General features: G+C 37.2%; 1 pseudogene; it reads right to left on the minus strand.

Moving 5' to 3' along the window:
• Positions 1–534: 534 nt before the first annotated feature.
• Positions 535–1,166, minus strand: LOC143380549 (transcription factor E2F5 pseudogene; annotated as a pseudogene).
• Positions 1,167–18,016: the final 16,850 nt, after the last annotated feature.

Raw genomic sequence — 18,016 nt, forward strand, 5'->3', positions numbered from 1 at the left:
CTATACTCTAGGAAAGTGGAATGTCAGAAGTCAACAAAATGTGATAAACTTAAAGTGCTAAAACAGAAGGCACTTCACAAAATCTGTTCACTGAAACAGTTACATATCCTCATTTACATCCTTCATTTTATAAGTGGCAGTGAATGTCTGTTTGTATTGAAGGATATTCAGAAATCGTTTCATGGCAATAAAAATACTAGACAAACAGTGATTAGCCCTTGGCCAACATTTTTTGTTTTGATGTGCTGAAATCTATTTTTATCTTCCTCTCATAAGAGGAGAAAACAGAAGGATTCATAATTGAAGGAAAACTAAAATCCAAAAATGTAACTACTTGTTTGTAGGGGAGGCTGGTAGATATTAAATAATTTTTCCCCTATCACATCAGAGCCCTTTGTTTTTATGGTTGAAGTTTTGTGATGTAAAAAAGAAAGTATTAGAGAAGAACACTTCAGAATCAGTGAACTAAAAGGTGTTACATTCATTATTTTAAATACTTAGGTTATTAAGAAGTCTAAAATGTTACACAGTTAGAGGTAGATAACAGTCCCAAGTTTCCACAGAATCTAATAATTTAGTATTTGGACGTCAAATAGATCACAAACTCCTTCATTATCATCTAAATTAAAGTTGTAGTCATCTGTTGGTGTAGGAGAAAGCCGTAAGAGAGGAAACACATCAGAAGACATTAACTCATCAATGATATCTCCACTGAGAGATCCTGCTGAAGATATTTCTGTAGCTGGTATCTGCTGAAGATTCTGGCTTCTTTCAGAGACAAGTTGCTCAGGCAGGTTCTGAGCTGCTATGTTTGGTTTTTGTGGAGTCACTGGAGTTGAGGACTGAGAGGAAGGCTGTGTGAGGTCATCAGGTGGGGGAACAAGAAAAACCACAGGCTTGGATGAACTGGACTCTTTATTTATAAGCAGCAAGTGGATAGGTCCTGAATGACTCTTTAAATTGATCTGGTATTTCTTTTGTCCATTCTGACCCATTTCTGGAATAGGTACCTCCAGCTGTGTACCAGAAGGTGCTTGAATGGCCAAAAGTGTATCACCATTAAAGCAATTACAGATGTCTTCATGAGTCACATAGGAAAATCTATTATTAATGGAGTCGTCCATCACATTTTTGATGCTTTGTTGTAGCCACAACTTCTGCTGATCAAATTCTCTTTCCTTTAAGAAATCTTAATCTGTCTATAACTTCTTTAGTATTGCAGCCAGCACCTACACCTTTCCATTGGATACTATTTTTTGACTTTTTTTCAATCAGATCAATTCCTTCTAAGACATTGGTGATATCATAAATTCTTCTTTTTTGCCTCACAGCTAAAGTATCTGCAGCCGGACGCCATCCTTGGCCTCCTGCAGCAGGGACACGAACTTGGTTGTGAGCAGCCCCAGGCTTTTCTCATGCCTGCTGCTGCTGCCGCCCCCCATGCTCCCGAGCTGCAGCGGCGGCTGCGGAGGCTGCCCCTGGGGAGGCTGAGGCTGAGGACGCTGGCCCTGGCCCTGGCTCTGGCTCTGGCCCTGGCTCTGCAGCATCTGCTGGCCCGAGCTCGCGGGCTCGGCAGCCGCCAGCGCATCCCAGTGCTGGTGTGGTCGGGCTGCTCCCTGCCCTGCCCGCGGCCACCTGCCGGGTGGGATCTGTGGCGCCGCTCCCCGCTCCCCCGCCTTCAGAGAGGCCGCCTGGAGGGTCGCGGGCTCCTGCAAACAACAGGTGCGCGGTGCCCACTGGACTCGGGGCCTCTCGGCCGCTCCGCCCCCTCTGGAGCCTGGGGACGCTTGAAAGCAGCCCACCACCGAGGGGAGGGGGAGTGGAAACAAGAAGGGCTTAGCTCTGAACTTTTGTGGAGAAAATGAGATTTTGAAACTTTTAGATCTTAAAACACATGAATTATTGCTTATTTAAATGTTAAGTTTGTGTATTCAAAGACTCCTACAGTGATTCTTCAGCTTCAGGACTCTCTTTGAAAATGAAGGGAAAGAATAAGAAGTCCCTGTAAATAAACAATCTTCCATATACTGGAAAAAAATCTTACATGGTCCATGGATATATGACTTGCAAATTCTTACACTAACTTTCTGTCCGGAAAGTTATTTAAAAAAACACAGGAATAGAGTTTCAGACAGAATAATCATCCCTTGGAAATGATTCAAAACAGCGTTAGGCTCAATCTTTGACATTCATTTTTAGCTCAGAGCCAGGGTTCTGATGGTAACAAAGCAGGCTGTGCAAGTTCAGAAGGGATTGCAGAAAGATAGGGCAGTATAAAGATTCAATAAATTGAGCAAAATGAGGTGATTTTTAAAATATTAAGTGGCTCTTGTTATCTTCACAGAAAAGAAACATGAGTAACTACTGATAGTCTGAAATCTCTCAACAGACATGTATATCAAGGAACTGGGAGGGAGTGTGCTTGGATTGCAGCTGTCAGCAGAACAATGTTACCACCTTATTTTTTGCCACCCATTTGTGTGGTGCAGCACAATATACCTGTGCTCTGTGAGCATCACCTCTGTTTTCTGCCATTGAAATGAGGAAAATAGAAGTTCTCTGTGTGAAATAGTCCATTGTTAGACATGAACCCACTTATAAATTGACAAGATTTTTCAAATGCCCTCCCCCCCCTTAGTGTTTCTAACTGCATCAAAAGAAATTTAGGGTGAAAAAAGTCTTATGTAAATTTGGTGCTTCTGTATATGCAAAAAAGTAAGGAATAGTTTCTATGTGTATTGATTTTTATTAAGAATATGTTTGAAAAAATATTTTATAAATAATCTCTCTTTTTGTGTGCTAAATTTTCTTTCATAAAAAAATATTTAGACAATTAGCTATTTAGTTCTATATTTCTTTGTATTTCTCAAGAGACAGTGGAGATAAAAAATGCTTAATAAGATGTTAAAAATAAAAATCAGAGCTGACAATGGGAAAGGTGAAGCTCAGCTATAAATCAGGAGAGATGATAAGCAACCTTAAATGTCATAGTAAAGAATTTTCCCATGCTTCAGTAACTATTAGCTGGGAAATTCAGAGGGACCAAAGCAGCCATTGGTAAAGTCTTCATTAGAATTTTGTTTTTGATGTCTGGTGAGTCTCAATATTGTCTGTAATTGTCAACATTCTAAAGCTTACCCCTAAGATAGCTGCAGTAGATACCATATATGTGTAGTAAAAAAAGGACCTATTGAGTTAGAATCTCAATCATCAATGCACTGGATCATTGTATGACAAGTTCAAAAATGTTCTAAGAGAAGTGAGATTGCACTGGTTAGTTAAGAGCAAGTAAAATCTTCCCAGTGCAGTATCAAAACAGAAAAATGGCATTAATCATATGCAAATAAAATGAGAGTGAAATAAATACATGCAGACAGTGGATGAGAATGTATATAACCACCAACAGCCATTAACATCTGGGTATGAGCAATGGGGATTCCTTGAGATGGTGTAAGGAGGAGAAAGGTATGGTGCAATTTGGGTTTTGGAATCATTACTTTGATTTCACTATAAAAAATATGTGGAGAAAAAAAAACTTAGTGCTTCTGATATCTGCTTTCTTTTCTTCTTTTTTTTAATTCCATAAAGCCAATGTATCATGACATCTGATTTATTCGGTTAGAAAAATTATAAATTAATATTAAGTTTCTGAGATGTACTGGGTGTTCTTCTGAGACACTGAAATACTGCAATGAACAAAGATGGCACAGCCCTTGCTCCCACATAACTGTGAGTTGTTGATGGTGGGTAATCACACATGTGCCTATGCTTCAAATCCTGAGAATATTCTGACAATTACCAGATATTTCTATATGGTTCCCTTTATTCAGTCTCACACCTGGTGAAATCAACTGCTTGCTTTGGAAATTTTTCTTCAGTTTTGTTTTTAAATCTACCTAGACTGTAAAATAAACTCATTTTCCTCAAAACTCTGTTTTTGCCCATTATTTCTCATTTCTGTAAATTATATTACAACAATCCAGTTGCTCAAGCAAGCCCAACCTCATTGTCATCCTTTTCTACTAGAGTAACCCTGAGCCATTCCAGCTTTTTTTCTCATTTTTTTTTCACAGCAAGGACATCCTTATGGGCCTCAGACTCCAGGACTCCCATCTCCAATTTCCTGAGATTCTAAAAGTTATCTTCTGAATTTGAAGAAAATATCATGTCACCTTAATTTTTAAAATATTCTACTGGCAGTAAGTTTTCTTTAGGACAAATATTGAGAGTCCAAATGGCTTACAAAGTCCTCCCCATTCTAACCTTAATTTCTTATCCTCAAAATATTTACTGTCTCTCCAGAGGTAATATACCACACAAATAAATGAGTTTCCTTGTTGTTGCCCAACAATAACTTTACTCCATGCTTTCAAACATTCTATTTTTCCTGAAGAATTCTCTTTCTCCTTCTCTTCTCAATACTAAACCAAGTTTTCTTTTAGAACTCAGCACAAATATATTTTCCTAGATTAATTAGTTAGTTCCCTTTTTTATTTCTCATAAAACAATCTTGTTATTTTGTTACATTTAGCTATTAATAATTAAGTATTCACTCCCATGCATTCAGTATTTAGAGGAGGAACTGGCTTACACTGAGTGCTCAATTTTTGAATTGATTATATGTCTAAGCAATGTTGATGGGCAATTTATGTTTAGAACATATTTGGTAGAGGCTTTCTGTTTTGTTGAGTATTTATTTACATTTTTTATTTTTGTTTTTTTTTTAGTTTTTATTATATTTTAACACATCATTACTATATTATTATATAATATTATTGTCATTTTTATTTCTTTTTATTATTTTATATATTCCCAAAACTCATATTTCCAGTTGATGAACAAATCAAAGAAAATGCTTATAGAAATGAGGTACTAGGAGTTGACTTTCACCCAATGTCCGAGAAAAGGTAAAGAGTAGCTTAAATAATGGTGCATGGGATTTATTTAGTGAAACAAAACAACGACGACAGAAAAAAACAGAGACATAAATTAGGTGATAATTTAACATGAAGGAGTTAAAATGTCCCATAAAGTAAGAGAGTATGATGAAACACGAGAGATGGAACTGATAGTGACCACAAAATAAGAAGTTCAAATTTCCTATTTCTGAAGTGAAGTAGTTTTGAATGATGATCAGATCAAGGTGTATAGGATAAAATATTTGCCTAGAATAAAGTTCACTGGAAAGGAATAGGCCAACAAATGAAGGATTTGGGTCTCATATTAGTCCCTTATTAATGATTCTTTAAAAAATATTACAGAATATTTCTATAAATCCAGGTATACCTGTTTCTCCTACTCTCACTGATTTAATATACACTGTTTTTAAACCACTCTGCAGGCTAAACTTGGCCTCTGCCAATATTTGAATAGTACACGAATTAAAAATGAGTTTTACATTTTAAAGTGGGGTTAAAAAGTAACAATAAGAATTGTATCTTGTGAAACATAATATTTATATAAAATGCAAACTTCAATGTCCAAAAAAACATTTTCTTGGAACACAATTGCACCCCTTATTTTGCACACTGTCCAAGGTTGCTTTTTCTCTACCTCTGCATAGCAGAACGTTGCCACAATGAGCAAAAAGCCCATAATATTTGAAAAATGATACTTTACAAAGCTGCTCACAGAGCTATGGTCTATAATAATCTAAAAGTCAGCAAATTTAAATTTATTATTTTGACTTGTGTTTTATGTTTGAGAATATTAAATTATTTCATTGTTGAGTTCACTCTACTTTTTACATTATTCTTCAGAAATATGGGGAGTACTGAATGTTGCTTCAATTCTTTTTATGCTGTTGAGAACTACAAAAGAGATATTTGGTCTTTCATTGAAGGATAATGAAACAAGCAGGACATGGTGGTGCATGCTTGTAATCCCAGTGGCTCAGGAGGCTGAATAAGGAGAATCTCAAGTTCAAAGTCAGCCTTGACAATTTATTGAGGCCCTAAGCATCTTAGAGAGACACTGTCTAAAAGTAAAAATAATAAATAAATAAATAAAGTACTGGGGTTTGGCTTAGTGGTAAAGTATCCCTGGATTCAATGCCCAGTACAAAAAAGTTTATGAACCAGAAATTGAGACCATCTAAGCAAATTACCCAAAGTCATAACTCCAGGAAGTTGTGTAGTCAGAAATGGAAGATACTATTTTCAAAATAAAAGTCTCTGCTACTTTTTTATATGTGATATTTCTTCCTACAAAGTTCACTAAAGTTATTCAGAAACTACTCTCTGTACAAAGAAAAATGGTGTTCTGATGATCATCATGTGGCTGAGCCAATTATTTTACTCAATTTTCATTGAAAAGTATCATTAATACAAACCACCTCTCACCTGTATGTCAAATCTGTGGTTTTATATTACTGACAAACATTGAATTTGGAATCATCATAATTGACTGTACTAACAAATTGTTTTGTAATATATAAGTTGGTATTTTTTTTTGTGGGGGGAGTGATACCGGGGATTGAACTCAGGGGCACTTGAGCACTGAGTCACATCCCCAGCCCTACTTTGCATTTTATTTAGAGACAGAATTGTTTCTAAATTGTCTCTGAATTGCTTAGTGCCTCACTTTTGCTTAGACTAGCTTTGAACTCGTGATCCTTCTTTCTCAGCCTCCCAAGACCTGGAGATTACAGGCATGAGCCACCACTCCCAGTATAAGTTGCTATTCTAATGAAACATTCTGCAAGTATTTCCATCATAGTTTTAAATAATAGACCTAAGGAAGACATCTGTATTTTAAGTTAATTTAAGCTTCTAGACCCTAATTTCACTGAATCTCTGAATGCAGGAATCCCTCCATAATGTGAGGTTATTTTTACTCATCAAAATTCTCAATAATTCCTAAATCACACAGTGATATTTACTTCATCAGTTCTTAAGAAAATTAAGTACTTTTTGCAAATAATTAAGAATAGTTTAAATATTCTGGAAATTAAGGCATTATCTGAGGTATGAGTACCAAATATTTCTTTCGATTCTGTAGGGTTTCTGTTAACATTCTTGATTTTTTCCTTTGCTGTGAAGAAACTTTTTTGTTTGATAACATCATGTTTATTTATTTTGGATTTTACTTCTTGTGCTTTAGGAGTCTTCTTGAAGAAGTCAGTTTCTGAGACAACATGTTGAAGTGTTAGTCATAAATTTTCTTCTTGTAGCTTGAAGGTTTCTGGACTGAAGCCTAGATTCTTGATCCACTTTGAGTTGAATTTTGTGCAGGATGAGAGATAGGGGTAGAATTTCCCTCTGATACATATGGATTTCCAGTTTTCCCAGAAACATTTGTTGAACAGGCTATCTTTTCTACAACGTATGTTTTTGGTGCCTTTTTTGAGTATGAAATAACTGTATTCATGTGGGTTTATCTGTGTCTCCTATTCTATTCTATTGGACTTCATACAAAGAACTAAAAAAAAACTTTAACAAAACAAACAAACAAAGAGCAAAGGAACTAAATAGACACTTCTCAGAGGTAGAAATACAAATGGTCAACAAATACATTTAAAAAGTTCAATATCTCTAGAAATTATAAAAAGGCAATTTAACACTACATTGAGGTTTCATGTCACTCTAGTAAGATTGGCAATTATCAAGAATGCAAATTACAATAAATGTTGACAAGGATCTGGGGAAAAAGATACACCCTTGCATTGTTGGTGGGGCTTCAAATTGGTGCAACCATTCTGGAGAGCAGTATAGAGACTCCTCAAAAAACTAGAAATGTAACCATTATTTGACCTAGCCATCCCACTCTTTGGTATATTACAAAGAACTTAAAATCAGCACAGTACAATGACGCAGCTACATCAATGTTTCTAGAAGTTCAATTCACAAGAGCTAAGCTATAGAATCAACATAAATGCTTTCAGCAGGTAAATGTATAAAGATAATGTGGTATATATACAATGTAATATTACTCAGCCATAAAGAAGATTAACTCCATGACATTTGCTGATAAATGGATGAATATGGAGACTATCATGGTAAGTGAAATAAGCCAATACCACAAAACAAAGTTTGAATCTTCTTTCTAATATGTAAATGATAACACACAACCAGGGGGTGGAGAAGAAGAATATAAGTTCAGTGGATAGACAAAATGAGTAAGGGTAAAACAGAGGTGACAGGAAAAGGAAAGACAATGGAATAAATATGACATAATTTTCCAATGTACATATATGAATATACCACCATGAATCTCAACATTATGCACATCCACAGATTGGGATCCTTATTAGAATAAGATATTCCATGTTTGTATGAACATGTCAAAATAGACTCTACTGTTGTGTATAACTAAAATGAACAAACACAAATTTCAAAAAGAATAGTTTGATAATAATCACCCTCTGCAGGTGAATTAATTAATAATAGTCACTTTTAAATTGCTAAAGTTTTAAGATGTCTACTCAAAAAAGCACAATATTAGATGTTGTAGGAGATGCTGTAAGAGATAATAATTAGATTTTGTAGAAGATTATTTTTATTCATACATTTGGCAACTCGCACACTGTCAAAATTAAAAGAAGAAGATGAGTTAATAAAAATTCAGAAATGAAAACTATTTGCCCACATGTGATTACAGACTCCACTGTATATTTCCTAATGTTAATTTTTACAAAAGGATACCACAGACTGAATGCATATGTCTCCCTAAATTCATATGTTAAATCTTAATTTTAAAGTGATAAAATTGGGGAATTTATAATGTTATAAGCATGGAGAACTCATGAAACCCTAATGAGCTCTCTTGCCTTATGAGGACACAAAAAGTTGATACAAAAAGTTGTAAGTCTGTAACTGAGAATGGAGCCCTGACCAGAGCCTGAAATGCTGGCACTCTTATCCTAAGACTTCCAGCCTCCAGAACGTTCAGATTTTTGTTTTTTCATTAGCTAATCAGTCTTTGGTACTTCAGTTTAGCAGCCTGAACTAAGACAGGAAGGGATATTCTTGGTGATTGGGGCCAAGAATCCTAGAACAAAATTTATTAACAACTACTCAGGTTAGAACTTAGATACAGTTTCCATTAAAGGACAACATATTTCACACAAGTTACTATAAATTCAGAGAATATACCACTGTCAAAATTCATGAAAAACATGCTATATTATAATACTATCAAGCATTATCACTGTTTTGAATAATGTCTCTCATTAATAAAACAAACATGTTTATAGATTTTAAAAATAAGGAGAATTGAACATGTGTGTCCTATACCAAAGAGAGTCCTAATATTTTTTTAACCCAAGATTCTAATTTACTATATAATTCTGATTGCCTGTTATGAGCTATTTTAGGTTCTGAAATTTCAATAAAAATTCCTCTATTCATGCCATTTATATTCTCATTTATGTGACAGATTTTAAAAAAGTAAATAAGCAAAGATGTAAAAAATGAATGCAAAAGTTAGGTACTGGTAGGTCTAGAGGAATAAAGTCAACGGAAGTTGCTGAGAGATGATTTAGAGAATAAAAATGTGGATGTGTAACCGATGTGATTCTGCAACTTGTATTTGGGGTAAAAAATGGGAGTTCATAACCCACTTGAATCAAATGTATGGAAGATGAAATGTCATGAGCTTTGTAATGTTTTGAACAACCAATTAAAAAAAATACAGAACCTCAAGGTTTTTGATCTAAACAAGTATAAGTAAATATTCAGTTGCTGAAATAAAGCCTCATAGATTAAAAAAATGGGGGGAAATACCAATGTGTTGATTGAGAGCTTTTAAGTCTGCAATGCATATTATACATCAATTTTTAAAATAAGCATGTTGGGAAATATGAGTTGAAAATGCAGGGAAAATTTCTAGGCTGGGAAAGAAACTTGGGAGTCATCAGAGGAGAACAGATTAAATTAGTTCATAAACATAACAAGTGAAGATAGAGAAGAAAATATTTTCAACCAATAAATAAATAATTTGAAATTAAAATACTATGTAAACACATAGTATTATTTATTTAAGTATTATTTAAATACTTAAATGAAAGGAAAAAACTCCAGAAATACATAATTGCCATAATGAACTCTAATAGAAAGAGAAAAGATGAGTAAAAAGTATAAAAGTACATATATGAAAATCCAAATTAATAGTATACACAATTTCACGTATTGAAATAATCCAATTAAAAATAATCTTTTATTAAAAGATTCGGTGCATTCATATAATGCAATACCATAATAAATGAAAATTAACAAATAAATGCATGCTATGGTAATTTATGTGGACAGCAGAGCATCATATGAAGCAGGGAAGACCTCACTTGTACTTTCATTTTCTTGTGATTCCAATTTTATGAGGTTTCTGTGTCGCCCAAACTAGACTACCATTGTAGAATATTAGAATACAGTTGTTTATCACTTAAAGCCAGGTATATGGTCTGATAAATACCATAGTTTCATTGTATGAGCATCACAGGGTGTGCTTACACAACCTAAGAGGGCTGTAATGTCAGTAGAGAATATAATCCTATGAGACCAGAGTGGTATGGGCCATCCATTTTGACCTGCAGACGGAAGCACTATTAAAATTTTTTCCTATGTGGGTAGATAAAATTTAGGTATGCTTATAATGCTCTGTACCATGATCTGGGTCTTATTATTATTTGAGTCTTAAAGAGTATAATTATTCATCAGACTATATAGTGATAATTGTGACTACTTTTTATGTTCAACTTTAAAGAAGTATTTATAATTATTTAAAAAATCAAAATAACCAAAATATATTAGAAATACCAGTGTGTCTAAAATACACATATGAGCTATTAAAATATATAGGATGTTTAATAGAAGATTTAACAGGGTTTATATGGATATAATATTGGTGTTTAAACAAACAAACAAACATGGGTAAAAAACAGAAACTTTTCCAGTATTATTAGACAAAATAGGAAAATAAAATATACACATTGGACATAGAAGATTCCTTTATAAGAGACAAACACAGAAGAAATTGATATGATAAACCTGACAACACATACTTTAAAAATACCTAAATAAGGAAAATAAAAACATCATAGAGAAAATACTTAGAACTGTATGATAGTTATCTAATTTTATAGCTCACTAATATAAATATTAACAAACTAACTGGAAAATATTTAGAAACTAGAAAGTGTTCTTAGTATAAAACACAAATATATTTTAATTTGACTCATGATCTAGTATTCTAATTCTTCTATTTTTTAACTTTATGCATTCTCCACATGCTCTATTAAAATTTTACTAAAACTATAAAGACTTGACTCTTATAAGATTCATAAAATGTGCTTGGAAATTGTTTTCCATTTTAATTTATTATTATATTGCACAATTCCAGAAAGTAGCAGTCTATTTTGTCCTGTGTAAGCTCAAAAAGAATTGCTTTCAGCTTTTAAAATTGCAACCAACTGTAGGACATTATTTTGCAACATTGCACACACAAGCTCATGTGCTCACTCAGTAAGAAGCTGGATGGCATTTGTGCCTACTGCTTCTGATACATGTAGAAGCATTCTTGCTAGTCATTTCCTAGCCCTTCCTATTCCTTTCCATCCTATCCAATTCATCTTTATAAAATAAGTGTTAATTTCAAGTCACTTAACTGATGTCATTAGACTGTAACCCAATTTTTAAAACATTGCTCTAGCAAGTGTTGTATGAGCTACATTTATTCTAAAACAATGGATAAACTTAAAATTTGGAATAATATAAGGAGAGCATGATTTTCAATCATTCAATTTGAAAGCCTGATGTAGAAAAGTACAGCTGTGATCAGAATACTTCTATAGACATTTTGGGTTAATCAGTATACAATTATGATTACATACTGTGTGTGTAACTGTAATTATAGTTCTATGACATAAGCAAATTTAAAATCATGTATAGATTTAGTTACCTTTCTGAAAAGATCATTTTGAAGAAGTATGTGGCTTCGTAGAAGAGAAGAATGGAGGTGTAGCTTCCGTGTATATATCTTTTAGAAAAAAAGGATGCTATGTTTTCATGTTAATGGTCCAAATAAGAGGGCATGCAAAGTTCCTTTAGAATACTGTCAGGAATTTTTATCATGCCATCTGAATATTTTAAATAAAAGAAACATTAATGCAATTAAACTGGTAGAGACAGTTTTCTTGGCCCAAAACACAAAGCAAATTACTCCACTTCACTCCCTTCCATCAAAATGATATAAGCAATGAACTCAAATTGTACATTTGAATTCTAAAATTTTTCCTTATACTCTTAGGACAATTATTCCAATTTCAAAGCTACCACAGTTAAACAGCTTTTATCTCTTTCCTCATTGGAATTTTTTACTTTCTGTTACTCCAAGAAATAATGTTAGTTTAAATATTGATTTGAATTGTCACCTCCTATTTCAGCCTCTTATCAAAAATTCTATAAAAATTTGAACTATTATGTAAATTTCCTTCAAATATTTAGAAAATAGTGACAATATTACTGAATTCCACTTGAAACTTAAGTTTAATTATCTGTAAAATTATAATCTTTTCACTGATGACAAGCAGGGCAAGGAAAACTATAGCCATTGAGAAGAGGTTGGTTGTTATGTTCCTGAGAGTTGATTTGTATTTCATGATTGCTGTGCAATAGGACTTAAAAAGACTTGAGAAAATCCTTAGTCACAATAAATGTCTTTGCACAATAAATGACTTTGCTTATATTGAGATCATCACAGAACACAAGGTATTAAAAATAAAATAGATCACTTTAATGAAGGTATAGCATACAGAAATTTATGAAATTCTATATTTGTTGTATTAGAAACATGCTCTATGTCGCGACCCCTTGCCCGCAAGGAAGACGCAACTCAGGAATCTTCTTTCAGCAGTTTATTCAGACCCTTGATATTTCTTCTAATCTCTCTCCTGTCGGATGCCCCTCCCAGCCTTAATAAAGCATCCCAAGCCCCAATGCGAAGCTGCCACGTGGAACTTTCTCACAGGGTGCTGAGAAACCATGCACCAACTCTCCCAAACAAGGAGTTGTTTGTTACAGACCACAGTGGAGCCAGCGCCATCTTGCAATGGCGACCATAATCTGCAGAAACGGCTCACCACAGTTCCCCCCTTCTGTTTTCTGAAAACAATACAGGCGAGAGTAGAGGTCCTATCTCACTGTGTAGAAGTGGCTGTATAGTATGGCTCAGTCCTAAGGAGGGCCCTTCCCCAGATCTGAAGCCATATCAGCCGACGCCTTTTTTCGTGGGGCGGGGCGTGGACATCAAACCCGCATGCAATAGGACATGCTCTCCTTGAGGTCCACTTCAAGGATCACTCAAGTGCAGTGCCTTGCCTCGCATCCTGTATCGTGACGAAGGTGGACGAAGGGGGACAACTGAGGCTGAACTGTGGCTGTACACAACGACAAACGAGTTGACAGCACCCTGAAAGAAAGGCACGGACTTTAAGGTGATAGAGAAGCATTAGTGTGGAAACCCACCTGTGTGCAATGGCAGCAAGACCGGCAGAGTGCAAGGGCTTTCCAACACTAAGAGAATAACGAGGAAAGACATGCCGATCCCAGTGCAATGTTATAAAAACTTGGGGTGCAATGGCCATGTCAAAGATTTACTGTTTAAGCTGCGCAAGCCAAACTTGAGGTGAATTGCCATTTTCTAAAGCTGCAAGAGCTTGGATGATCATAGCCTTATCGTGAGCATTGCGGGCCTTGAGGCGACAGAGAAACTACAAACAGAGAAACATACCAAAGCAACACATTGCACAAAAAATGCCTACCCCCACCCACTCTTTAAAAAAGGAAAAAGCAGAAGATATCCAATTGGTGAATTGACCCAAAGTCACGGGATCAACACGAGTGCTATACAAGACAGCTATCTAGGTTAGTTGAGACTGGATCATGTCTTCCGCTTCCATGGACCAATTTCCAGCCAAATATTTGTCAATGATGCGGGAAGCATTCCTGGAATCATTAAATCTGACAGAGGTTATGTATAAATGTGTACGTTGGTCAACACAACCCAAAAGTACTAAGTCAGCCAATTCTTCTACCTGAGCTTGGAGTAAATCTATTCTTTGGTTGGCAGCTAAAATCCCTGACAAAATATGTTGATTAATTGTATTTTGGGATTCAAGTATGGTGGAAGTTTGTTGGACAACTTGATTAATGATGGCAGCAGTTTGTACTTGATTGGCCATAGCCATTCCGGCCGTAACCGCTGCAGCAGCAGATACCGCCACGGCTGTCACTATAGCCGCTGTGATTCCAAAATCTCTGCGGACTCTAAGTAGCTCAACAATAGGAAATTTAACAGGATCCGCAGTGACCGGGATTGGGACAAAAGTTGGAATTTTCATAATCACTGTTACAGTCCAGGAACCATTCCAACACTCAGATAAGAGACAGGTAGTATGAGAACAATCCAGCATCCCCAATGAGGTGGCCTTAGCCAAAAGGAATAAGAAGGGGGATTGGACACAGACCATTGCAGGAGGCAATGTGGCATTATACAACAGAGAGTTGAATGAAACAGATGTAAGTCTATTACCTTGTTCACTTTCCCTAACAGTACCAGAAAAATTAGCCAGCCAACTTTTGGCTCCTAGCAACTGAGCCAATGCAGAAATATCGGCTGAAGCCCCCTTTTCATTGGAAATCAGCCATTAAAACCAGGACCAACTTACTCCTGTAGAGGAGCTGGCACTATTGTTAAAGTTATAAACATACCTATCAAGAGAGGGGGAAAGGGAGAAACCTTTAGCAACTTGATGTTTCTCCCAAGAATGATCCTGACAAGGCGTAAATGTTGGGGGGAAACCAAGATTAGGGGAACAGTAAGGAGAGGCCTTGAAATGAGTGGCATTATAAATACTACTAGAAAAAGGAGGCACTGGGATTAGTACCTCGGAGATAATAGCCAAGGTAGTTATGTTAAGAGCAGAGCTGCTGTTTGTAGGGGTCTCTGAGCCTGATTGCTTCCCCGAAGCTACCTTGCTCAATACAGCACTGATAATGCTTCCTGAGACCTGATTGGACCGCAATGGGTCCTCCCAGTTAGTCAAATTTTTGGTCTTAAGGCTAATGCAATTAGCGTTTCTAAGGCTGAAACAAAAAACTCCTGTGAGATTAACTTGAGATTGATTAAAAATTCTCTCCATGTCCCCTCTAGGAGAGGCACAGGGAGCAGACATCTCACATGAGGTAGAAAAAAGAGTGGGGAGGACACTAGAATTACCATGAACCGGCATCGGCATTAGCCAGGCCCGTGCCACTGCCCACCACCACATTGGTGTCGCCTGTGCCATCGGAACCAGCACCAGAGCCAGAGCACTTAGCAGAATGAAGATCCTCATCACAGGATTGTTGTGGTATCTCTTGTTGCTGGTCAGTTGATGTTGAGACTCTTCTTGTCAAGCGTTCAGGGACCCACAATGGTTCCGTACGATCCTGGGGAAAAACACATACAGATCCTCGTGCCCATGTCAGCACGGGGTTAGGGCCGTTCCATTGGCCCGTAAGAACATCCTTCCACTTAACATAGGCAATCACAGAGGGCTGAGGGGACACATGTCTATCGGCTGCAGAGCGACCATGAATATCCAAATTCAAAAAATTAATGGTAAAGAGAGCTAAGGACAGGCGTTCTTTAGGAGTGTGTTCAGCCCCTATTCCCCCTTTTTGTTTTTGTAAAGTTTCCTTTAAGGTGCGATGAGCACGCTCAACAATGCCTTGTCCTTGAGGATTATAAGGCAAACCATGAGTAAGTTGTACTCCCATAGTAGAACAAAAAGCTGTAAATCATCTGCCAGTATAAGCAGGTCCATTATCAGTCTTAAGGGATGCAGGTGCACCCCATGCTGCCCATGTCTCTAAACAGTGAGTAATGACATTACGTGCCTTTTCTCCCGATAAAGCAGAAGCATGGATAATTCCAGAGCACGTATCAACGGAAACATGCACATACTTAAGGTTACCAAAGTCAGGTATATGTGTCACATCCATTTGCCAAACAATCAATAGCTTTAATCCCCGTGGGTTTACTCCATAATTAGGGGGATGAAGAAATGTGACACAATGGGGACATTGTAATACTATCTGCCGAGCATCCGCTCTTGAAATGGAAAAAAGCCTGCGCAGCGTTAATGTATTAACATGGAAGTTTTGGTGAAACAACTTAGCCCTCTCTAAGGAGGAACCCAAGCATATCAATTGGCCTCTAGTGACTAAGTCCGCACAGGCATTACCTTGGGATAACGGACCAGGAAGAGAGGTGTGAGCCCTGATGTGCATTGGATAAAAAGAAGCAGTGCAGTTAGAGATAAGTTGTTGAAGCTGAGTAAAGTAAACAGACACATTGTGGGCATCACTAATAGTTCCTATGGTCTCCAGGACTTTTAGTGTTTGTACCACATAGCTGGAGTCCGAAATAAGATTAAAAGGAAAAGAACACTGTTTAAAAACTTCAATAACAATTTGTAGTTTTACCCATTGTGGATTTCCAGGAGCAAATTGATGCTGGATAGGGGGAGAGTCATTAATTACGTAGGCTCCCATTCCAGACTTGGAACCATCAGTAAAAATGTTAACATCCCCCTCTATGTTTGGGCATGGAAAGCTCTCCTCGAAACACCCCCACCGTACGGCGGCAGGTCCGGAGGATATTTTTTTTTTCTTTTTTTTTTTTTTTTTTCTTCTTCTTCTGAGCTCCTGTTTATTTTTGTTCCCTTCTCCCATAGTTAAACTCCCTAGCTGCCGAGACAGTCTCCCGAGCTCCTCCTCCTCTTCTGACCCACTTTTGCATGGGAGTGTGCGCAGTGTACTGAGATCTGGATACAAGCGTTTCCTCCCCCGTTTCTCGCTCTGCACATTCCCTTCCTCCTGAAATATTTCACTCCGTGCCAGAGACAATCACCTCCTCCCCTGTTTCTCGCTCCGCACACTGCCATCCTCCTGAAATACGTCACTGCCTGCCGGAGATAATTGTTTCCTCCCCTGTTTCTCGCTCAGCACACTCCCACCCTCCTGAAATACCTCACTGCCTGCCATTTCTGATCTTTCTTTATGTAATTGCTCTAAAACTTCTTGTCCTTTAGTAAGTGCTTCCTGACATCTGCCATCTGCGAGGCAACTACGGATCATCTTCCAAAGGGGTATCACCCCACCCTCTAATATGCCCTGCTCAGAAGCAAAGTCAAGGTCTGTGCCTAACTTATCCCAGCTAGGCAGAGTAAAGCTGCCCCAGAACGGAAACCACGGTGCAGCAATATCTGTCTTCTGTAAAAATCTCTGTAAAGTACTACGTTTCACTTCTAGGCTCTTGGAACGTAACAGGTTATCTAGGGCCAGGAGAAGCGGACTTGAAGATACGGCACCCATGACACAACAAAAGACACACAACAAACAAAAGTGAAAGTAAGAGCGAAAGTACACAGTGCAGCTGCAATAAGATTTAATGCTCTCTCTGGCTTTACAGAGGAGCTGCCGCCTTGATAGTGGGTCCTAATTACCTAGGACTAATCTCCGCTTTAACCGCGGGTCCCAATTATCTAGGACTGATCTCCGCTTTGACCGCAGGTCCCAATTAATCTGGGACTGATCTCCGCTTTACCTGCGGGTCCCACTTACCTGGGACTAACTGGTGCACCACCCCTGACTGCTGAAAGTTCTGGTTCCCGGGTTTCGGCACCACTTGTCGCGACCCCTTGCCCGCAAGGAAGACGCAACTCAGGAATCTTCTTTCAGCAGTTTATTCAGGCCCTTGATATTTCTTCTAATCTCTCTCCTGTCGGATTCCCCTCCCAGCCTTAATAAAGCATCCCAAGCCCCAATGCGAAGCTGCCACGTGGAACTTTCTCACAGGGTGCTGAGAAACCATGCACCAACTCTCCCAAACAAGGAGTTGTTTGTTACAGACCACAGTGGAGCCAGCGCCATCTTGCAATGGCGACCATAATCTGCAGAAACGGCTCACCACAGTTCTATTTTATTTTTACTTTGAAATCAAGTCTATAGAAAAGTTATTGTAAAACTCTAATTCCATT

Source organism: Callospermophilus lateralis, chromosome 14 (assembly GCF_048772815.1).
Source record: "Callospermophilus lateralis isolate mCalLat2 chromosome 14, mCalLat2.hap1, whole genome shotgun sequence".
NCBI lineage: Eukaryota > Metazoa > Chordata > Mammalia > Rodentia > Sciuridae > Callospermophilus > Callospermophilus lateralis.